Genomic DNA, 25234 nt, shown 5'->3' with positions numbered 1-25234 from the left:
AATAAGCATTCAAAAAGAAAAAAAAAATCCAAAACAAAACAACTAGAACCAAGAGTTGATATAGAAATTCCAGTTTATTAACTCATTTATTTACTCAACATCTTGAGTTAAGTGGTAGAATATGTGAGAAATCCAACATAACACATATGCAAAATAGTATTTAGCCTATTATATCTTGCATTCCATAAAACAGATACATACAATTGCAAAGGAAAATAGCTTTGAAATGTTAACTGATGTAAGTTTCCTGTTGTTTTTCTTGGAATTGGCTGTTGCTCCTTGACTCTTCAGTTCCCAGTTAGGACTTTACTAATTTAGTGTTTCAAGGTAATGATGATCCAGAGAAAAGAGGAAAAAAAGGAAGTTTTCCCAAGGTTTTGAGTTTTAAAGTTTAGGTCTCCCAAATGATAGGAAGGAAAATAGCAATGCTCTTCCGATCTGATACTAGAAAAAGTCTCTCAGAGTTCAAGAAATGGGGAAGTCAGAGAGGAAACATTTTCAGTAGCTATTTGGGGTTCTGCACAAGGAGAGATTGCATGCTGCTCAACCCAGAAGATGGAAGGAGGAATGACAGGGCCAGAAAGCCTGGAGAAGCTGTGCAAAAGGAATCCATGCCTGCTTTCTTGTGAGAACCTGGAGAAGCAGTAAGAGCTTGTCTACCAGTTGCTTCCAGTTAGATAGATTCAAGACCAGTGCATTTTAATCACATATTTTGAAGTCCTCCACCCCAACAAGATGCAGATTCTTCAGAATAACTCTTACATGTCTGAGAAAAGCTCCAAACTTCCTCGCATTGAGGCTAATCATGGCCTTGTAAAAGAGGATTAGCCAAGAATGAATCAGACTTTAGATCATTGCTTACGTAGAACCAGGGAGAGAACTGTAGAGATCAACAACAGGACCAGCAGTGCCCTGGTTCTCCCTCCCAACCTCTTCCGCCGCCTCCTCATGCAAAGCCTCCTAATGTTAAACCCAGTCCTTAAGGGAGGAGAAACCCTGAATTGACTAAGAGATTTTTCTGCTAACCAGCAGAATAGGGGATTTGTAATAAAACTGTTAAAAAATAAAAAGGTTTTGTCATAACCAAGTTAAATTACTTTTCTTACACATCTGAGTTTGAGGTTTAAGATTTAAACCAACTACACAATAGAAGTTTCTGTGATACCTTTAGCTTACTATTTTCTGGGCCTTATCTCTAATACCAGCATTGCAAAAGATATTCATTCAACAAGTCCTGGGCAGTTATGCAATTAGAACCAAGAGAAGGAATGTGAGATACCATAGTCTATGAGCTACTGCAGCTGAAATTAATCTGCATCGAAACTCAGTGGCTAAAAACAACCATTATTTATTATCATTCACATGTCTTCATGTTGGGTGGGGTTTGGAGTCTCTGAGGTTGGCAGCCTTGCTTTATGTGTCTTTTATCCTCCTTCTTGGACCAGCAAGACAGTCTGGGTATATTTTCTTTGTGATGAGGGAGGTGCAAAGGGCAAGTAGAAACATAATGCCTCGTAAGTCCTGGACTAAAAACGAACCCACTGTCACTTCCACCCACATTTATTGGTCAAAGCAAGTCATGTAGTCAGCCCAAAGCAAGGAGTGGGAAAGTGCACTCTGCTCAAGATGTGGTCATGGCAATGGTGTAGTTTCAGACAGGGGTGAATAGTTTTCCAATCATTTAACTGATCACAGGTGAGAGTAAAGAATTTTTTAAAGTGCCACCTACTGGTAGCCAGACACTTTGCTAAGTGCTTCACATGCTACACATGTAAGTCTGTAAAATGGTATTACATAGTCTGCATTATTTTATCCTTTGTTTCCCTTAGCATATGAGGAAACAGAGGCTCAGAGAGGCCAAGTAACTTTCCCACTATGCATAGTTTGTTTGAGACTAAGCTAAGATTCCAACCTGTATGTTAGACTCCAAAGCCTGTGATTTGGAGGAACAATGCTATTGGCCAGATCTCAGATTCCCTAATGCTGAATCAAGCCCCCCTTTCCTGAATGACCTTGTTTCTAGATGATTAGATAGTTCCAAGGGGTCTCTTCTTTTTCTACTTTCAAGCACAGTCCTTCTTCCTTTTTTCCTGTTTGAGTTGCTAATTAATTCAATGACTTTGCCTTGATTCCTATTAGTAGGTAACACCATGATTGATACCATCTGGAAAACATTTATTCAGGTCTTCAGTGGAAAGTTTCACAGAACAGGAGATGTAAAAGGAGACCCACAAGAGGTGCAGTGTTTGCATAAGTGATAAATTACCAGCCCTTGGATTATCTGCCAGGAGCTCTCCCTCCAGGTTTGGGAGCAGCACCTTTTCTGCTGTGGTGCCAGTTGTATTATTTACCACGTTTAGTAAAGCATGTGCCCTGTGAATGAAGTGAGGAGAGTGGAACCACTAAGCTTGCATAAACTGGCTTTCAATAGAATCTGTTTTCCTCCAATTGTCTCAAGTGCCTTCTCCCCGGGTAGTCATACGTCATACTTTTAGAAGCTCAGATCCCAACAGCTGGAGATAAAACTCCCAATGTAATGGAAGAAAACATGTTGACAGTTTTAATTGGTCCCTAAAGTGAAACCCGAGGAATGATTTATTGGTTGATGGATATGAGACTTCCAGCTTAGCAGAGCTGGGAAGCATATGTGAAAGATAAACACACTAGAAATTTGTGGCTATTTGTTAGAAAGTTAATTTTAGTTCATTGAGTATATGATAATCAATTGAAAATGGGAACTTTCCCCATGAGGGAAAAATCCCTTTAAATTTCATTTATTGCTGAAGTTAATGATCCATCTACTAACCTCCAGATATGAACACCTGCATCTTAGACCATGCTGTGGTTTTCTACCAGTATTGAATCCTTCAAGGGTCCTAAATCTGTAGACCCAAATAGGCAAAATCTCTATTCCCAGCCATAGGACTTCATTATTCAAGTGAGAAATATCTGGTGAGGCTGAGGAGCTCTGTAAGCACTGAGAGGCTGACCATCAAAGACACATGAGAACTTTCAATACTGTATACCCACATTCATCAACAATTGCTGCAATAACACCACATAAAAATCCACTCCCAAATCTTCCTGGGTTATAACAGCAAATGTTTCTGTTTTACTTGTGAGTTTGTACATCGATTTCTTGCTCACAGGACTGCAGGCCAGCTGGCACCAATTCCGTCTGTTTCAGATTACAGGTCAGGTTCGTGTCAGCTTCTTGCACTTTTCCTTCCAGAACCCAGGATCAAGGTGCAGAATCATCATCATGTTCATCCCATAGCAAAATACGAAACACAATAGGGCTAGAGAAAACTAGCTGTGTTTTTTTAAAGCCTCTTCTTGAAATTGGCACATTATCACTTTTGCTCATATTCCTTTGGTCAAAACAAATCACATGTTCTCAAGTCAGTAGACCAGAAAAATATACTCTACCCCATGAGGGAGAGAGAGAGAGAGAGGAGAGAACACAAATATTTGCTAAAAAATCATCTAATAAAACACATCTTTATTTTTTTTTATAGACTGTGACCTTTGTCTTTCTCTTCTAGACAATTTAGGGCAATTGAGAGTGCAAATAGGAATATGTGCATGAAGTAACTCATGGAGCGATAAATAGAATACGAAACTGTAAACTTCTTTTGTAAATTGTAAAATGTCATGTAATATTACAAATAGGAAACCATTTATTAACCACCCATTATGAACTGTGGAAGGTAAAATGTTGAGAATAATTTATTCATACAAGTCATTCTGACTACAAAGCCTGCTAGTCTACACTGTATAATGAATTAAAAATACAATTTTTCTCACGCCTGTAATCCCAGCACTTTGGGAGGCCGAGGTGGGTGAATCACAAGGTCAAGAGATCGAGACCATCCCGGTCAACATGGTGAAACCCCGTCTCTACTAAAAATACAAAAAATTAGCTGGGCATGGTGGCACGTGCCTGTAATCCCAGCTACTCAGGAGGCTGAGGCAGGAGAATTGCCTGAACCCAGGAGGCGGAGGTTGCAGTGAGCCGAGATCGCACCATTGCACTCCAGCCTGGGTAACAAGAGTGAAACTCTGTCTCAAAAAAAATATATATATATATAATTTTTAATAATAAAGATCTTAGTGATAAGAGCCTTATAATTTTCTCGTTAGATAGAGGTTAGGTATCGTGCAAGACATTTTTTGGCAGTGTTCAGGTTGCAGGATTGGCTGAAGGAGAGATAAGGAGAGAAATAAAGATGAATAAAATGTGAGTTGTACTTTCTAGAAGCTTAAGCCTTGTAGTAGAAAAAATATGTTCATGAGGAACTATAACCCTTCCCTTCCTCCCTCTTTCCTTCCCTCTTTCCTTCCTTTCATTCTCCTTTCCTTTCTGTACTGTGACGGGGCATAGTATAATGGTTAAGAATACGTATTCTGGAGCAAAACTTCAAGGATTTAAACTCTTGCTCTATCAGTTGTTAGGTCTATATTCCTAGGTAAGTCATTTAACCTCCATGTGCCTCAGTCTGTTCATTTGTCAAATGAATAACATAATTGCAACAAAAATTGTTGTCCCATCACTTACCCTTAGCATTTCCCTGTATGTCCCAAAGGCTGCTAACAATAAAACTCTTATGAATCTCTGCTGAAGAGCTTTTATTTTCTATTTTTTCTCTGGTCATAGAAGTACAGTCAGCCCACCCAGAGGACTCAGAAGGAGCACTTGACCAATAATAGGCACGGAGATAGTAGATAAATATCTCATCTTCCTCACCCCTAGTTTGATGTAATGCTAAGGTTTATTCTGCCTATATTTTATTGTTTTTCAGTGAGATTAAGCTCCAGTTATATATTATGATAACTCAATTTGATAATAAGAATTTGCACAAAAACTCTTGTGTCAGGACTGCTTCTGGAGAATCTAAACTTAATAGTTGTATCTATGTTGTATGGTTGTTATGAAGATTAAACATGTTGACATATGCCTGATGCTCTTAGACCAGTGTCTGACATTTAGTAAGTGCCATATTGGTGTTAGCTGTTATTACAACATTAGAATGAAAGTTCCATGAGGGCAGAGCTGCTTTTTTTTTTTTTTGCATGCTTTATTTAAACTCAGATTTTTTATTCTGCTTTTGGTAAAACAGGCTCTTCATGATTTACAAACATTTTTATGAATTGCAAAAATGCTTTTTCCTTTTCATGTTTTTCCCTGTATTGCCATGTTTTTTTGCCTGTATTCCCCCATTCAAGATTGGCTGCCACAATTAGAAAGCACAAGGACTTTCTTTTGAACTTGCTTCTGTAGTGGAAACCTTAGTGGCAGACAGTAACTGTTCTAGGTCTGTCACATAGATGCAGTTTTATTCACTTCTGAATTTTTAGCATCTATAACAGTGCCTAATCCATAGCAAGTACTCATAAATATTTGATAATAAATTTAATTAAATACTTGGGTGCCTTCTAGGCTTTGGTGATATGAAAAAATATTGGAATATATACATGTCTTGGACTAGCTTAAAATCCAGTCCTTAATCGTTACATAAGCAGAAAAATTACAGAAAAGGATAAAAAGGTCTACAATGGAGGTAACAGAACAGCTAAGTAACAGATAAGTAAGAGAAGATATGATGAGAATGCAGAGGAAAATATTAAATTTAAATAGTTAGATAGGTAGGCAGGAAAAAGAAAGCTTCCTGAGGGAACATTTATACTGGGCTTTAAATGATGAATAGAATATTACGTAAAAAGATAAAAGCTCATTTGCAGGTTTGGAGTTTTCTCTGTGCCATGCATGTTATGTGACTCGTCTCGGAAATTTCTTTAATGGGATCTAGTTGCAGCCTTTCTTAAGTACTTGTCAATAATTAAGTTAATGTTTCCATCCAAATGATCAGTGCCTTTAGGGACCAGCAGCTCTGTGGCATTAGTGACAAAAAGAAACAGCAGGATAAAAGGATCCTATGCGTCTTGAAACCAAAAATTGTCAGTTTTTTCCCAAAGGAAAAAAATCACATAGTAAAAATAAATCTAAGAACAATTGGAACAAAATCAAAGCAGGGCCAAAAAAAAAGAAAAGAAATTAGGGTCTTAGGGTCATTGCATTGGTAAATGCAAAATAACGGTAGAGAACCATTAAAGAAACCCCAGGAAATTCAAACAGTGCTTCAGTAACTCATGCCTGAAGGATCCCAGAAATATTCTATCGGTAGCACAGAGACCTATCCTTAAAATTAACTCTGTTGATCCCAGTTACAGTGAAGGTTCAAATACTTGTAAGACAGGGCAAGTTCCAGAGGACATAGACAAAAGAAGGAGAAGAAAAAGGAGAAAGAGAAAGAAGAGGAGGAGGAGGAAGAGGAAGAAAAATAAGAAACAAGAGGAAAGAGATGGGAAAGGAGAAAAAGAAGAATAAGGAAGGAGAAGCAAGAGGAGAATGAGAAAAAGAAGAAAAGGAGGAGGAGAAGAAACAAACTGTAAAAGCAAAATACAAGTGAGGATAACAGTTTGGAGGGCAAAGTCTATAGATCTCTAATGAAGAAAATAATAGAAACAGGGAGCCTTGCTGAATCCGGCTTAGCCCAGAGAGGCAGAGAAGAAGATAAACAAAATGCCATAGTTTTAATACTTCCTAGTAGCCAGAGAGGAGGGATCCTTTTATATGTGAATCTGGGATTGCTTCCTTGGCCTACGTCCAACCTCTACAAAAAGTCTTTCTTTTTTTTGCAGGGGCAGGGGGGATTTGCCAATGTACCTTTTTTTTATTGTACTTTTGGTTCTGGGGCACATGTGCAGATCATGCAGGATTGTTGCATAGGTATATACATGGCAAGGTGGTTTGCTGCCTCCATCCCCCGTCACCTATATCTGGCATTTCTCCCCATGTTATCCCTCCCCAACCTCCCCACCCCCTGCTGTCCCTCCCCTAGCCCCCTCCACAGACCCCAGTGTGTGATGCTCCCCTCCCTGTGTCCATGTGTTCTCATTGTTCAACACCCACCTTTCTTTTGATAGTCTCATTTAAGCAAATAATTTAAAAAATATGAAAAAGCTATTATAAGATTAAAAAATACAACTGAATTTTTATGGACAATAAAGACATTGAAAAACTCACATTTTTGTTTACAAAGATTTAAACTGCAGTCAGATATTTCACTTTCAGTAAAAAGAAGTAAAGAAAATGACTAAGGGAGTGAAAGAATAGCAGAAACAAAATATTTTAAAAATTGAGATGGTTGGATACTAGAAAGAGATGAAAAGAGAGCTGAAGGAAATAAAGCATGAAATAGAAAAACTCAGGATAAAAAAATGAATTAGAAGGAATACAAAATCAAGTAGACATTATAGAAAGCATAATGTGGGAAATACATGTAATAGGGGAAACTGAAAATAATGAACTGAAAATAAGGGGACAAATTATTTAAGAAAATCTGAAATATAAGCAGAATAGAGAAGCAGCATATGTGTAACTAGAGTTTCCAAATGAGCAAAAAATCACTGGGGCAGAGCCAATATTTACAACTATAGATTAAAAAAAAAACTTTCCAGAAACAAAATAAATCTTAAATCTGTGATTGAAAGAGCATTGTGTTTGGGAGACAGACTTTATAGTTTTAGTCCAGGCAAATTAACTATCTATTAGAACAAAACACCAGATTCCTCAGAAGCTCATACCAGAATCCAGAATTGCTTGAAGAGGTTCCCTAAAAGGTACAATTTTCAACTGAAATTATCAGATAAACAAATAAGGAAGTATGACTCATACTTAGGAAAAAGTAAGTCTTCAGAAATAGACTGAGAGAGCCCTGGATGGATTTCATAAAGATTGAAAGTAACTGCTTAAAATGTCTTCAAATAATTTAAAAAAAGCATAATCCAATTATTTTTAAGTATATAGTTTTGATTATTGAACAAGTAGAAAATTTCAACAGAGAATTAGAAATTCCCCCCCAGAATCAAATGATAATTCTAGATCTGAAAAAAAATGAAATCAAACAAAAAATTTGCTAAGTGGGCTAAAGAGTGGTTGGAAGATAGCAGAAAAATATACAGTGACTCTGAAGATAGATTGATAGAAATTATCCAATCTGAAGACCTGAGAGAAAAAAAAAGTAGCCCTAAAAAAAAATCCTTAGCTTTAAATATCAAATCCTATCAAATCTATAGCTTTAGTATCCATAGCTTTAAATATCAAAGTCAGTAAAAAATAAAATTAGTTAAGTCTCCAACAAAGAAAAGCAGAAAATACAATTTTAAACAAGCAGAAAGAAGGAAATTTTACAAAATTAAAGCACAAGTTTATAACAAAACAAAAATACCATAGATTTAAGAATAGAAACACAAAACTGGTTCTTTGGAAAATCAAGAAAGTAGACAATGGAATGGAATTTGCTAATCTAATTGGAGAAGGGGTTGGAGAGAGGGACACACACACACACACACACACACACACACACAGAGGCATCCATTAGTATAACGCTCCTTACCTCTGTGTCTGATAGAGAGGAGTGACTTGCCTGATGTGTGACTTTGTAGAACGAACTCGTTGAACTGGAGATGGTTAAGCTATAATCATTGCTCTGATATTTAATAATCAAAGGAAGAGAATTAGACAGTTTTCTTACCTTTCTGGTTTGATCTGTGTTTCAGAAGTCATCACATAGTTTTCATGGAAACTATGAAAGGAAAGTTCTTCTATGCAGAGTAGTTCCCACTAAAAAAAACGTAGATATAGAATTGAAATTCATCATCTTACAAGCCCAATGAAATAATAGAATAACAGTAGTGATCAATCATTTTGTAAGTGGCTTACAAATTGTGCTATGCTCCTGTGCAGCAGCATAAACATCACCCAAGAATTTGTTAGACATGAAACTATTTGGTTGTCAACCCAAAACGATTCAATTAGAAATTTTGGGGTTGGGGCCCAGCAGTCTCTCTTACAACAAACTCTCCAGGTAATTCTAATTAGGAAATCAAAAGCTAAGAATTGCTTTATGTTACACTGGCTCACATTATTTCATTCTGCAGAAAAATCAAAGAGGATTAAGGCTGATCAAGGACATGAAAGTTTTCTAGGACATCCTTGTTTTTATTGCTTTCTGATTTTGGCCAAGGTGGAGGTTTGGAGGTGGTGGAAAGGTTTTTGTATTTTGGAGGCTCAATAATGCTGTCGTGTTTCTTCTTCCCTTGGTTCTGACCTTTCAGTTAAGACTGTGTCTCAGAAACACCGCAGAAAGGTCAGAAAGATCTTTTCTATCCAACTTTACTACCTAGACTATTAAATAGTAATTTTGGTTTGTGAAGCCTCCCTAAGGAACTGGGACAAATTGAGTTAATCAAATTTTCTAAATTCCTTTGATTCTCATACAGGCATATGAATTTTGAATTTCTGAGCCTTTTTTTTTTTTGTAAAGAAAATTGAATAATACATTCATGTGCTTTAAAGCAGTTTGCAATTCTCTTAGCAAAATGACCTATATGTGATAGAAATGTTGCACCAACAATTCCTGCATTGCTTTGAGCTTTTCGTGTGACCATTGTAGTGTGTACAGTTATTCTTAATTTGTATACCCTCCTGGAGGGCTGTGACTGAATTCTGTGGAGTTCCCTTTGTAGCAAGCTAAATGTTGCATGCCACTAGGTATTAAATTAATGCATTTTGATGATCAACCTGCTCTGAAGAAAATATTTCTCTTTTGAAATATTTGTGTGTGAGTGAGTGCATTCATCTTGTCCTTTGTACTCAAAGTCCTTGAGGTAGCAAAGTTCTCAAAATGCCTGCAAGCTGAGTCTTTTAGCTCATAGAAGGTAAATTGGGATCAGGATAACATAATACCATTTCTGACCTCTCCCAACATGTGTGACAGGGATTCTTGTGCACTACCTCAGTATTTCCCCCAAATAATTTCGAGAATCCCTAAGTGGCATTTCAACTATGAGTGACAAACCTTGTCCTCTTGTGTGCCATGTGGGCTCTGCCATTTATTCACCTTCTAGTACTACTACAACCCACTATGGTGAGCCTCCTGGTAAAGTTAATCCCAAAGCAGCAGCTAAGTAGAGATGGTACCTATTTAGGATAATGATGGAAGATGCCAAAAAGCTGCTGCTATCCATTGCCCTGTGCACTCATGCTGCCAAAGGAGCAGTGCTGAAGAGGTTGATAAGGATGCCATTTCCTATCACTGCCCAGGGCCTCATACTTGCACCATATTATGACCACTTTATTGACTTAGCTTTTTGTAGTTTTTAACTGACCTCTTTCAGCGCACTTGTCCTCAGAAGTAGGGATGTGACTGAGCTGGCAAATTATCAGGGTGTCCAATTTGATACATGATTACCTCTCTTCCATTCTGGCCCCATGCTGTAGAGCCTAACCCATGTGCTCAGCTCTCAGGCTTTGGGATGAAATTCCCAGACCCACTTCACCAGGTCTACAGACATGCCCATATGTGCCTGAATGCTAGGATAATTGTGGCTTGAAGGCAATTATTTCTATCCCTGCTTTAGACAAAGTTGGAGGGTAATGTGGTGAGCATAAATTAAGGAATAATATCAGATTTGACTCCTCTGAGGCGATCTGAGCTAAAAAGTGCACTTAAAATGCAAGGGAAGGGAGTAACACAAAGTCCTATAATCTCTAGAAACATGTCTTCATTTACTTCATTCAACAAGTATTCATTAAATACTTAACGATGTTCTAGACCGGGGATTGCAAATAGGTTCCATCTTGTGTGCCAGCACTGATCAATTGGTGGTTACTGCCTGTAGCTGTCTGAATCTACATGTGGACTCCGCAGGGAAGTGTCATGAGTGATTAGCAACGTCAGCTATAGAGGAAGGATTAAGTAGTAGTGGCAGCAAACACAGCAGGTATTTGCTATCCGTGTTCCAGTCTCTAGAGATACAGCAGTAAATAAGACACATGCATATCTTTAAGTAGCTAAATTCCCTGGCAACAAGAATTTGCAGAATTTAATTTTATTTAATTTAATTTTGAGGCTTCGATTCCCTTTCCAAAAGATGTCCCTCAGTCATTCAAGCCAACTCTGCCAATCTTGGCATGTACTTGTATTTTTCTCCTACCGATGTCATGTTTTCATCTGAATCTGTGGCATCTGCAGCCAGCCATAGCCTCACTCCTTGTTGTTAATGCACAAGACTAATTCATCTCCTGCCTAAAGGAATTGGGAATGGCACTACAAAGAAAAATTGCCCCCTGACTCAAGAAAAGTCTGTCCTGGACCAATTTCAAAAAGTTCAGCTCCCTACAGAATGATGCAATTTGACATCCCAATTAAAGTAACCAGAGAGAAGAGTCAAAGAGGGAATGAAAGGAAGAGACTCACATTTCAAGCCAAAAAGAAAAACCATTTAGTTGACTTGCATGGGGATGAAAGAGACCTCAGCCCCAGAAGCTAATTACCTATAGCATTAATTCAGGATGTGAGAGACAAAAGATGTACCTTTGTAAAAATGTCCCAAGATAGTCAATTGAAGCTGATTAGTAAAAGCAAAGCTGGAGGGTAGGAGAGGAGGGTGTGCAGGGAGTTGTGATTCATGGTGTCTTTTCTCATTTCCTAAAGAATTGCCAGCATATGAGTTCTATAAAAATCAATTAATCATTTGAAGCCAGATGCATTCTTTATTGAACCTGGCCTTTCCTTATTAAATATAGTGATGAAGACCAGAAATAAGGAAGTAATACTTAGCATGATCCATCAAGATTTCTATATATTTTACTGCTAATGAGGCAAAAATACATTTTTATCCAATAGATATTGAGATAATCAAATATAAAGCCAAACTGTCTCTTCAATTTCCTGACACAATTAATGGATGAATACAATGTTCATTTAAAAGCAAGGCTTTCCTTCACCTCCACAATCAAAGTAATTAAAGCATCTGGTTTGCTTTCCTTTTGGATCCTAGTAAGTGGGGGGAAATTATCTGAGTTCTGCAATGACAAAGTTTTATATCATACTTGAACTGCTTTATAAAGAAAAAAACACGGCCTTTGCTAATGAATATCTGTTACGTGTATTATGTTACTCTATTTTTCTTCAATAGAAAATTACCATTTTGTTTTCCTAACCTCTCTTGCCTTTTTTTCCTGGGACAGCACCTGTTGTCTTCTGGGAATTGTCCTTTCTTTCCCCCAATTCCAACTTTATGATTTTCAGTATAAATGTCAATAATTGATCATGGTCTTACTCCTTGTTTCTCTCCACTACAGATCAAGGGGTGAGCACTAGAATCAGGATGGGTCAGAGTTCCTTCCCTGATATTTTAAAACTTGGGAACAGAGAGAGCCTCATGCTGCCTTTCCTTACTGGCTGAAGTATTTGGCAGGCATATTCTGGGGAGCCAATGTACAGAAAGACAGAATGGACAAAGTCCTGAAATGAAAGACAGAAGATTTTGACTGAATCCTGTTTCTTGCAGAAGTCTAGCAGTATCCATTCCTATGGCTTGGATGCTCAATTCTTTTATGAGATGCTCCAATACTCTTCCTGTTCATTCCTCATTTTGATTAAGCTAACTAAACTTGAATTGTGGTAACAAAGAGCCCAAACTATAGAAGTGCCTACTAAGTGTGCTAACAATTGACTTGGCGATAACGCTAAGCAGTTGGGACTATTTCATCTAGTCAGTGGATAGACATGGATAGGAAGACTTTAAGGAATAGCAGGGATTTGGGAAGATTCTGAGGAATAGTTAGGAATGGGCAGGGATGCTGAGGCAAATTGTACCATTAATAAAAGAATAGGATGGCAATTTGCATTCAAATGATCAAAGCCCAGGCCTGGTTCATTGTAGAATCTGTGAGGACACCCTAGTGCAGGACTTACATACACAGCCAGGAAGTCACATGATTAGTCTTTTGTCTTCTCTCTCTCCCCAACTACTTGCTCTCTATGCTTACCTTTAAATTTGGCATCACTTGTCAGCTTTGATATCCACATCCTCCCTTAGCATCCTCGTTGGTCAAACCTTAATTACCTTTCCTCGACTTTCAGCCTTCTAGATGAATTCCCTCCCAGTTTTCATGCCCATGGTTTTCACCCACAGCCAACTGAACTTTGTCCTAGGCCTGACCAATAGAGTAGCCACTAAACACGTAAGTCTATTTGAATTTACACTTTTGAAGTTAAAACTTTAAAAGATTACAAATAAAGCTACTCAGCCAGATTTCAAGCACTTGATAGGCACATGTGTCTAGTAGCTACTGTATTAAACATTTCCATGCTGGTAGAAAATTCTATTAGACATCCCTGTCCTATAAGGTAGCCCTTGCCTGACCAGACTACCATTGGTTGCCCTCTTGACAGCTACTAAGAAAATGCATAAACAATAATAAAATATAACAGCCAGAAGTGTCCTTATTTCTCCCAGGGATGGAAAACATGTTACAAGTGCTTTCATGCCTCTCATGGGCCATGCCCCTGGCAGACATCACTAGTTAATCACAGCATTATTTCCCACTGAACCAAGACAGCTTTTACAGTCTTTCTGAATGCTCTGCTCCTGGAAACTTCTATTAGAAATGACCAGGGTGGATATTTGACATAAACCAGTTAGAACCTGTTTCAAGTACAATCCCCTCATTTAGCTTAAGAGAAAATCAAAGTCCAGTGAAGCAAATGAATAATAGAACCTGGACTAGAATTTAGGCCTTCTGATTAAAAGCAGTATAGTATGTTCACTAAAGCAGTATAGCATGTTCAGTATAGAATTAAACTGCTTGGGTTTGGATCCCAGTTCCACCTTCTAATTTCTGTGTGATCTTATGCTTACTGTTTTTAAGCCCCAGTGTCTTCATTCTGAACTGGGAATTTAATAACAGTACCTTCCCCATATGGTTATTGTGGGGATTCATCTAATAATTAGTGTAAAGTGCCTAGCATATAATAAGTGCAGAATGAATGATAGTTATTATCACCTCTGTAGAGCTCAAGTTATTATATCCATCATATAAATGAGAAAGCAAAAAATCAAAGAGCTGAGACCGATGTCCGGTTCACATAGCTAGTTCATCACAGAGAAGGGGTTCTCACCTAAGTCTTTCAAGTCCAGCACTCTAACCACTATAACATGTTCTCTAAGCAAATCTGGCTTCTGTAGATTCTCTAAAATGACTTTTTACCCTTCCAGTGCAGGGTACTGAAAAATTCATGTATTTGCGTTCTCTTACATAGCCCTTTGACACAGCCGACAAAGATCCTGACAGATAAATTGGTGTGGGCCTGTCTTTCTGGGACCTTCGTGCCTGAGTAAGCTTTTTTACAATCTGTCCATCAGCTAGTTAGAAATGGGCTTATAGGTCTAGGTCACGCTCTACTTTTTCCACTGCTTCCTGGGTCTGTGAAAGTTGTGACTTGCTGGGTGGAAGCAATAAAATTGCTGTTATTCGATAGATTTTGACTTATAAAAACTGCATTTTAACTTAATATTGTTTTCTTCATTTTGCAAATAAGAAAAACAGAGAACATCAGCAATTTGCCCAAGGATAAACAGCCAATAGGTATTGGAACTGGTATTATTCAAATCTAAATCAGTCTGACTAGGTTAACCACTGTTAACTAGGTGTGACTTAGGAGGCTGGGCACCTAACGAAGACAACAGGATGTCGTAGGGGAGGGATGGAGTGGCCGGTCTCACCAGAGGATGACTGCTAGCTCTTTGAAGATGACTCTTACTGCAGCAAAAGCCTTCAGACATCATGCCTGACAGCCTGCTGGTTGTGAATGTCATTTTAATAAAACTGTATTCTAAGCCACTTTTAATTACTTGCTATTGCAGAATTAACTAAGGAGCCTAAAGCTTTGCCATCTAGGAGTTTGTTATTAGGCAACGTTTTCATTCTTTTTGTATTTCCCTAAAAATCTTAACCCAACCTTTATATTCTTACCAAATTTCCTTTTGTCATTTTTGCTTAGTGGCAAGCAGTACAGGTCTTTAGGAGTAAGACTGTTTAAGAACTATTCCCCCTGCCGAAATGAATGGTTGATTTATATATTTGCATACATTTGTAACTGTTTATAAAAATGAAACTTTCTCCAAGACGATATTTTGTGAATATGAATGCTTTTTAAACCTGAGCATCATCAATCATTTTTTTTTTGTCCACAAAGATAAAGCAGATAATTTGTCTAACAGTCATATGTCTTTGTTTTATATACCAAATGGAAGTTTTATTCTCGGTAGCTAACTGAAAAGTAGTTCTTTATGACAGGCTATGTCACCATGGTAAAACAGCTGATGGAAATTTTTTTAATGTGTAAGTTAAGTGATTGTACTTATATGACATCAAGTACTTAGATTAACTGATTTTTCTTCCTCCAGAAATCTATTTTTTAACCCAACTGGAAAATTGAATTAAAAAATAGACAGCATCTAATCCCTTACACATTACATATTTATCTAAATAAACAGCAAACCTGTTTCAGCACAGAATGCAGAAGAAAACGAATCTTGTGCACTAAGTGGCGTTTGTAAATAGTTTGTTAGTAGTTAGCAAGTTTCAGCTGATGGTCACCTTACAATATCAGAAGCTGTGATTATATATATTTGGAGCATTTAGAAACAGGAAAAACATTTTAAAATCACATGCAAAGCCTCTCAATATTTTATCATGGCCCCTATCACTTCCTCTAGCTATTTGTTATTTTGTTGAGGCATGTAAGTTTAATCTGTATATTTTAAGTATATAATATGTAATACATTAAGTTTATATGTATATGTTAAGTATATTAAGTATATTGTATACATTTTAAGCTTATATTGTAAGTTAATATAGTACGAGATATATATATGTGCATAAGAATCTATTTTCTGCCCAAGAAATTCTGTTTCTGTAAAACTGGTGGTGAAGGCTATTGTTGTTTCTCTGGGGCCAGGCTATTTCTCTGTTTTCAGAATTATTTCAAGATCGGTTTTCTCAGGCATAGAGTGTGTACAGATGAGATCTGTATCTTCTGCATGTTGATGTGCTCCTGTGCAGCTGGATCTGTCCCAGTTCATGGCCCTGAGGCCAAGAGAGATTATTAATGTCTTAATGAATTACCTTAGGAGCACCATGAAAAAAATCAGTAAGAGTGTCAGCTTCCCTCAGGGACTCTGAAACCAGGAACGTTTTTGTCCATTGTCAGTCCTGCTCCCTGAAATGTTTTTCTTGTTAAATCTCAGCTATGTCATCTTTGGCTTTTTTGGCACTTCTATGCTGAGAGTAGCAGAGACATTCTTAGCTTTTTTGTTTTGCAATTCTCTAGTTCACTGTTGGGTAAGAATGATTTCTAGGCAGTTTGCAACACATTTAGAATCATTTGGGAGAAGAAGGGGAAAAAAGATACATTCAACCCATGATAAACTAAAATCATTTCTTATTTCCTAGTGAAATAAAAGCCAGTTTTCAAATCAGACTACCGATTTGACACTGTGATTCAAGACTTGGACCTTCTGTTCCATTCCACACCCGTTAAAGTAATTACTTCTCAACAGTCACAAAGGAACCCAAATACTATCGTGATTCTCTAGGTGGGTTTTGATTGTACTCGGGCACTATCTTAGGGCACTATTTTAAGTCTGGCTTTTTATTTTGGTTCTGCCTTTGCTGGGTTTTCAGCACATGAAATCCACTTCTACTGAAGTCATTGTGGAGAGTACGGGCGAGCCTCTAGATGGCAGGAGTGCACTACCTAAAATGGGAACCGAGATTAAGCAGCAAGCTTTGGCATTTCTCTGAACACTGGCAGTGAGGGGGATAGGGGAAGAAGGTACGCTGAGTATTGATTGGCCCAGTGACCCCTGTCTCCTCCTCCTCTCTTCTAATTCTAATTGCAATCCTGGATGCTGTTCTGCAGTTTCTCAAGCCCTCTGCCAGAATGGGTGGCTTCGAAAATTGTCCTGCTGGACTCCAGGGTAGGTTTGCAAGATGACAGAGCAGCTTTAGTTTAAGGTGGCTGAAAGCTGTTTTTTGTTTTGTTTTGTTTTGCTTTTTTCCCCAGCACTGCGGTACTGGCAATTGTTTGAAGAAGGTCCTAAATATGCCTGGGTTTGGAAGTCTTGGCTTCTGTCGGGAATGATGCAAGAGGTCAAGGCAACTTACAATAAACAAACCCTATTTTCTGCCATGACTGTATTGCTCACTCATTTTCTCCTCCCTTAAGTGTATATCTTTTTTGTTTATTTTTTTTTAGAGGTAGTCTCGCTCTGTCACCCAGGCTGGAGTGCAGGGGCCCGATCTTGGCTCACTGCAACCTCCGCCTTCTGGGTTCAAGCAATTCTCCTGCCTCAGTCTCCCAAGTAGCTGGGATTACATGCCACTGCACCCAGCCAATATTTTGTATTTTTAGTAGAGACTGAGTTTCACCATGTTGACCAGGCTGGTCTTAAACTCCTGACCTCGTGATCCACCCCCCTCGGCCTCCCAAAGTGCTGGGATTACAGGCATGAGCTACCGCGCCCGGCCTTAAGTGTATATCTTAATACACTTACCTTAACTTACTAGTTCCTACCATGAGCTAGGTGCTACGGATACAACCATAAATGAGACGTAGTCAGGCCCTGCAAGAAGTTTACAATTTAGGTATGAGAGACACAGGCAGAATAGGCAATTAAGATGTGTGATCATTGCTACAATAAGGATACAGGACTCTTTAACTTCACAGATGAACTTTCTAATGGGAGTAAAAACCACAAGGACATCTCAAAGACAACTAAGAGTGAGCCAGGCAAATAGGAGACAAAAATTCCAACCTAGAGTCGAACCTAGAGATGAGAAAAATATAACCCAACTAAAATGAGAGAGTGCTGTCACTTGGGGACTTAAGAAGTTGTCTGGCTGAAATATAGACAATGATGACAATGGAGGAGCAGGGAAGGAAAGCAAGTGCCAGATTAAAAAGAGTCTTGCATTAGCCTAAATTTACCATATCCGTGGGGAGCCAAGAAAGCCGATATGCAACGTCCTGGTCTCATTTGCTCTTGAGACAGGTCATTCTGGTGGCGATTAGAGAACAGGTTAGAGGGAGGAAAGAGGGGAGCGAGTTAAGCTCAGCATTTCTGATGCCACAACTAAAGAGTGGCCAGGTGATAGAGAGAAGCCGGCCAATGGGAAATGTTTATTAGGAGAACAGAAAGGATATTTGGAAATTTAATTATATATGTGGGGTAAGAGAGCAGTACAGGAAGTCCTCACATAAGGTCTTTGATAGGTTCTTGGAAACTGCAACTTTGAGTGACTCAATGTATAGCAGGTCCTCTAATAACATCCTTTTGTTCAACATAGTTTGTTAAAATGTTGATGAGGAAAAAGAATTGTTCCATTATGCATTTTGTCACTTCAAGTTACAGTTTCCCGGAATTAACTGAGTGTAATACCAGGCAGAAAGTTAATACTGAGCCCTAATAATGTGTAGTGTACTTTGTTAGGATGTAAATAGCATGAAATTATAGTTATTTAATGAATATTCATTAATTCAGTTCATTCATTCAAACAACATTCATGGATCATCTCCTTTACATAAGATAATATGCCAGGTCTGCATACACCAGGATGCCAAAAAGTTGCTGTTTTCCAATCTTCAGGGGGCTTAGAGAACATTTTTTTCTTCTCAATAGATGATTTCCATTTGTTGTTTTTTTTTACTTCTGTTATATATTTTGAAGTTTGACTAGGTATTATATATTTTTAAAATTCATTTTTATATAAGTCTCATCACTTCACCTAGACAAAAATTTGCTTGGGGCCAGGTAGCAACCATAACATTGATACCTCCACAAAAAGCTGTTTGAAAATATTTGTTGAATAAAATGAAATGCAACTATGATTTTTATAATTTCTAACGCTACTTTTGACACATAGTTTAGGACTCCCCTACCATTGGTATTATCATGATAATTTAAAAAAAAAGAGAGAGAGAAAGAAAAAAAATAATTGAGTTTCATCTAATTTCTCTACTTCTGGAAACATTCTCATAACATCGCAAGTAAGCAGAGCAGAAAAATAGTAGAATGACTAGGTTCTGTTATGTGAGTATTGGATGTATTACTGGTAATATCCCTAATATCTAGGAACCCTTACATTAAATGTGTAGACAACAATGACCCACTGTTTGTTTATATGTGCTTACTCAACATTTGCTGATGTCCTATATGGTGGCATTACATTAGGCACTGCTGATAACAGAGTTAACAAAATAGGCACAGTCCTTCTTCTCATGATGCTTAAGATTTAGTTAGGACAATAGATTTTAGACAAGAAAATACATGCATACAATATTCCCATAACTAATATGAACTTGCGTTAACCCACCAAGAGGTTTTTTGCTTGTGATCATACATTTGTGGAGGAAATATGTAATAATGCTTGTGAGACAGAGAAAAACAAACATGAAGACGTGAATCTATTGCCTGGGTCATCATTACAGAGCCAGAATTCAGCCATTCACGGTCAAATGAAATAAGCAGCTTATGAGAAGAGATAGGTAATCTCCCAGGTCCTTAGAAAGAACCTTGGCACCAGAGGTGGCTAACGTCCTAGGCTTCATCTCATTTATCAGTTCGAATTGATTCCAAGTGGCTGCCTGGAGTACCATGCTGAGCAGGACTTAGTGGGAAAGAAGGATTGTTTTCAAATGAACAATTGCTTAGGAAGAGAGGGGGTGACACATGCCATGCATTTGTTAACCTTTCACTACACAATGGCTCAATCAATGATATTGACATATTTAAAGAAAGAAGCAGGAAAAGTTGAGATGAATGTCTGGAAACACAAGCATCAGGTAAGCAACCTAGGTTAGGGACCACTGCATTCCTGAATCTGGGAGGCCCTGACATTCAGATCTGTAGGCAGGTTAATGCTGTTGAGGGGAAGAATATTTGATCAGGCTTCACTGTGGCATCAGGACACTTGAGAATCTATTTTTCTTTGCTCAAATTCTATGCTCAATGAGGCCTTTTAATTCAGCTGCTAAGTTCACCAAGACCAGGAAAGAAGACAGCCAATAAGAGGCCACTGGAGACAGCTAAAATCCAGTTTCTGAAACTGTAAGCTGGAGGATTTGGTCCCTGGTTATGTAATTCCTTCCAAGGTCATGCCTTCTAGAGTTTCTTATTGGTCAGTCTTGCCTGGCCATAAACATTGCCTCAAAGTGCCTTTTTTTTTTTTTTTTTTTTTTTTACTTTGATGAACCCACATATAGTTTTATCAGTTAGCCAAATAAGCTAATTTGTAAAATATGTAACCAATGCAGAAGACTGATCACAAAAGCAAATTTTTCAAGAAATTCAGTCTATGTTTGGACCGATACAAACTTTAAAAATAAACAAATGTGACAATTGAAACATATATAAATTCAATTTTGATGACTTTTTTTGGGCAAAAAAAGTGCTATTAATTTTCTCTTCTCACTGGCATCTTCCCCTGATCTCCTTGCAAGTTCTGCAGAAGTCTGCTTTTGAATGTATTTAAATGCAAATTCTAAGTTTACCCACACACTTCTGTTAATGATGTGAGAGTTCTAATGTATTTTATTTCTCAGTTAAAAGATGAAGCAAAATGTAAATTTTTTGAAGAACATTGAAGGAGTTTTCTTTCTGCCTTTTAAAATACCTGGAACAGGTGCCATCCTTCAATTTGAAATACACAGAAAAAAATGCCTAAAAAAAAAAGCCACATAAAAGTGCATGTGAAATAACTTTCTCCAAGAAAAAGGACTTGAAAACATTGTAGACTCAATAAAACACTTTTCTAATGGCTCAGCAGTCTGAGAAGTTCATTTGGAAGTAGGGCTAAAATGGAAAAGAATAGGAAGGGGACAGCAGTTGGGAACAGAAGGCAGAAGACAGGTAGAAGCAGAGAAGAAAAAGTCATAATAAACCAGAACTTCAGGCAAGACAGGGTGGTGACTGGGTTAGGCATTATGGAATATTTGATAGATTATCTCAACTGCAAGATCAGGCTAAGACATTGATTCAAGGGGTTACAGTTTTCAAAGCACAAGCCACATAAAGTATATTACAACCCCTGTAACACATTTATAAATGGCCACAAATTTTTCCCATCCCAGTACTCGAGCAATGAGACTGTCACTTTTCCTATCAAAAGGTATTTGTCATGTGAAATCACATATTCGTATTCACAAATTTTGAAGATTAGAGCATGTAAAGCTTTTGAGAATCACTTTTCTGTCTACCACTTAGGTCAAATACAGGAGAAACAAGGAGCTTCATTCTGGAGCCCACATTGGGGTACCAGATAAGTGAATGAGGCGAGCTTGGCTTTTCAACCCCAGCCCAGAATGGAGCCATGTTAGGGAATCCACATGGGATCAGCAAAATAAAGAGCCATACTATAAAATTACAAAAAGTAATATGAAATTCATTTTTAATTTCTTTTAGATTTAGGCCATATAATCCACAAACTCTAATTTAAATGATTTATTTTTGCAATAATTTCAGTCAGCCTTTTGAAAACCTGAAATTTTATATGTTTATTGGCAATGGTAAAATTTTGGAGAGAAGATATAGCTTTATGACTTCTTCAAATAGTTCCTCTCCTCATGGTATGAGAATTGATACCCTTTTTATGTTGTACACACCCATTATATTTTCCAACTTACCTGTAAATACTACCTCTTTTCTGAAAAATAAGAGATGGGAAGAATTTTCAATTCAACATCCTAATGGTTCTCTAGCAAATATTTGGTTGTTTCTCTAAATCTTTATGTCTGGTTTCTTGAAATAATTTTAAATGCTAAGAGGTACTTGTGGCCCTTATATGCCATTGGAAATTGTTCCAATTTCTTATTTTCTAAAATCACGGATGCTTGAAAATATTCCTATTCATCCCGACTCTTGGAATCACAGAACAGTGTGTACCACAGTCTCTGTGATGTTTCTATATCCATAAGACATTAATGGACTACTCTGTTCCAATTAAGTTATCATCTATCATTTGAAATTTGTGACGCACTAATGTCTGCATTGGGCTCTATGGAATGCCATACAAATCAAGTTTAAAAGACAGGGTCAGAACTCTCTAAGAAGTTCAATAAAATTTAATTCCACACACTCATTGGGTGAACAATAAAACGTCTCTTTTGTCCTTCATTAACTCAAATATTAAATACTTGATTTGCAACTCAAGATCCTGACTTTGAAGATTATTATTGTGCCTTCTAGGTCATCTTCTTCCTGGAACTTTATCTTGAATATCAAGTTCATTGTCTTGGAAACTGGACAAATCTGGGATTGAAAACTTTTAATTACATTTTTCTATTGTAGGGTGTTAGGGAGATAAATAGAGGAACATATATTCTATTTTCCAAGGTTTCCTTGATGAGTGTGGGTAATGGATCAATTCTTCTACATTTATGTCATATCTTCTAGCTTGCCTAAGATTTCTCCCTCTGTGGTCATGTGGCAGTTTTAAAACATGTCTATGAATTATTTGAAACTTTGCACACTAAAAGGTGAGTTCTGGCTGGGCGCGATGGCTCACTCCTGTAATCCCAGCACTTTGGGGGGCCAAGGCAGGCGGATCACGAGGTCAGGAGTTCAAGACCAGCCTGGCCAATATGGTGAAACCCTGTCTCTACTAAAAATACAAAAATTAGCTGAGTGTGATGGCAGTTGCCTGTAATCCAAGCTATTCAAGAGGCTGAGGCTAGAGAATTGCTTGAACCTGGGAGCGGGGGTTGCAGTGAGCCAAGATTGCGCCACTGTACTCCAGTGTGGGTAACGGAGCAAGACTCCATCTCAAAACGAAACAAAGCAAAACAAAACAAGAACTTAATTCTTGTTCGAGGTTCAGGAACCTGTTCTACGAAAGAGGTATCTTGTTGAGAAGAGGCACTGAAACTTGGTAGTAGGAACCTAGGATTGTAGACTAAGAATTGCCACTAATTGCGTGAATTTGATCAGAACATGTTCTCTCTAGGACCTAATCTCCTCATCTGTAAAATAGAAAGTTTGGACTAAGTAATATATATGATTTCTTGTCTACCTTAAAGTTTTGTAACTCTAACAATTTTTAATAACTGTTGAGATGGACAAATCAATTCAGTGAGTTGTATGGAATATCTCCTAGAAAAAAGTAGCCAATTTCTAAGTGTGATGATTCACCTATAAATTTGTAAGAAGTTCTGTGCAAAAATATTGAAGAGCTTGATTCTGGGATTGGAAAAATGATGAAGTTATCTTATGTATTTTTATTGAACTGAAAACTCTGAGCTTTTAAAAGATGACAGTGATTAGAAAAAGCTTTTCTAATTCCACTGTCATTAACTCAAAGGTGTTATATGTTACTTGCAATGACTTAAATGTGACATTTGCTGAAATTATTCATCATAAGAAACAGTCATTTACTTTCTTATTCATAAAGTATCTGAGCCCTCCATTATCCAGATTATTTCTGTTTTATTGTGAATGTGGTCAATCTTCTTGTTAAGGATTGAGACAACTGAATATGTGAATGGCGATTCACGTCCACCCTCTGGGAGTACAGGAAAAAGGAGCCTTTTGATTTTTTTAATTGAATGTTTCTGTAATATTTATAACTGCAGGTTATAATAGTAGGCATTTTGGGGCAATAAAACAATAAAGAATTAAATTATTTTCAGATAATTAAAATAATTATCTTTAATTTCAGGAGAATTAAAGATAGTCTTTCATTTCAGTCATTCCTATAACTGCATGTCATTTCACATTTCACAATGGTTATTATTTTTTTCATCTTTATTGTTTTCCGACTTTATCTTACAATCTGTATGGACTACTCAAAGTTTGGTTTAAAATTACTGTTTGATTTAAAGATGTATTTCATGCGAAGGGAAATAGTGTATTGAGATGTCCCCAAAAGGCTAAGGAGACCCAGAAGAGGACGTAACTAAATCTGAATCAGGGCTGGGCACGGTGGCTCACACCCATAATCCCAACACTTTGGGAAGCCAAGGTGGATGGATCACCTGAGGTCAAGAGTTCAAGACATGCCTGGCCAACATCATGAAACCCCTATCTCTACTAAAAATACAAAAATTAGCCGAGTGTGGTGCTGGGCATCTGTAGTCCCAGCTACTTGGGAGGCTAAGGTAGGAGAATCGCTTGAACCTGAGAGGCAGAGGTTGCAGCGAGCCGAGATCACACCACTGAACTGGAGCCTGGGTAAAAGAGCAAGACTTCATCTCTAATAAATAAACAAGTCTGAATCAGGTAAGACTTCTGAGAGGAGGCAATATTTGAGTTGGGCTAGTAAGTGGCAGGGGGAGAATTTTAATCCCCCAGTTTTTCTCATCCTCCAGACTCCAGGTCTCAGCTCTGGACTGCATGGCTTTCCATTTCCACTCCCAGGTCTACTGTCTGGCCCAGTCTGCAGATTAGACCTCATTTCTTTCCTGGGCCTTTCTGACCATGGCAAGTAGGATCATACTAATACCCATATTTTAACACTGACACCAAAACTAATGCTCAATACTCTGAGCACTCACTAGGTGCCAGGTCTTCTATTAACAGGAAAATCACATAACGTTGTCAAAACAGGGATGCCTTTTTAAAAACAACTTGATGGGATATATTGACACACAGTAAACTATATATGTTTAGTATATGCAATTTGATAATTGTTAATATATGTATTCATGAATGAAGCCATCACCACAATCAAGATGACAAACTTCTCTATCACTCCCGAAAGTTTCTTCTTGCCTCTTCATAATCTGTCTCTCCTACCCACTAGGCAACCACTGTGGATTAGCTTGTGTTTTCTAGAATTTTATACAGAGGGAGCTGTGCAGTGTTTACTCTTTTTTATCAGGTTTTATTCACTCCATGGCCTTCCATGCACCGACAGTTCATTACTTTCCATTGCTGGGCATTATACCATTGTATGATGTACAACAGTTCATTCCTTTGCCTGATGATGGGCACTTGAGTTGTTTTCAATTTTTGAATACTAACCTATAAAGTGGCTATGAACATTCATATTTTAAAATAATGATGGCTTGGATTTTGACAGGCAGAAAAGGCTGAATTCTTTTTCAGCTCCGTGAATCCATTTTCATCTCACTCTGGGTCTTAGCAGACACCATTCTTCACGTTTGGAACCCTCTCCTTTGAAAGCTTCATATGTGCTCCCATTTTCACTGTCACCTGAAAATCTCCGTCTCACTCTTCCTGTCTTGGTATAGACCTCACTTCCTTCCAGAATCACTTCTCTGATCATCAGTGGGCCGGGTACCCCCACGTATGTCCAATATAG

At 37.8% G+C, this 25234-nt stretch overlaps 2 long non-coding RNA genes across 2 annotated transcripts in view; one reads left to right on the top strand and one right to left on the bottom strand.

Annotated features, from left to right (window-relative positions):
* Positions 1-25234, top strand: part of LOC105710806 (uncharacterized) — a 529709-nt gene that overhangs the window by 189704 nt on the left and 314771 nt on the right. The window lies entirely within an intron of this gene.
* LOC135277981 (uncharacterized) overlaps positions 1-25234 on the bottom strand; it is a 79079-nt gene that overhangs the window by 7032 nt on the left and 46813 nt on the right. Inside the window, exon 2 of the long non-coding RNA XR_010345508.1 lies at positions 8598-8686. This is a non-coding gene — a long non-coding RNA (uncharacterized LOC135277981). The remainder of the gene's footprint in view (positions 1-8597; positions 8687-25234) is intronic.

Source organism: Aotus nancymaae, unplaced genomic scaffold, assembly GCF_030222135.1.
Source record: "Aotus nancymaae isolate 86718 unplaced genomic scaffold, 86718_ANA_hifiasm-v0.15.2.pri h1tg000036l, whole genome shotgun sequence".
Lineage (NCBI taxonomy): Eukaryota > Metazoa > Chordata > Mammalia > Primates > Aotidae > Aotus > Aotus nancymaae.
The sequence above is the reverse complement of the archived record's forward strand: the minus strand, read 5'-3'. Positions and strand labels throughout refer to the sequence as shown.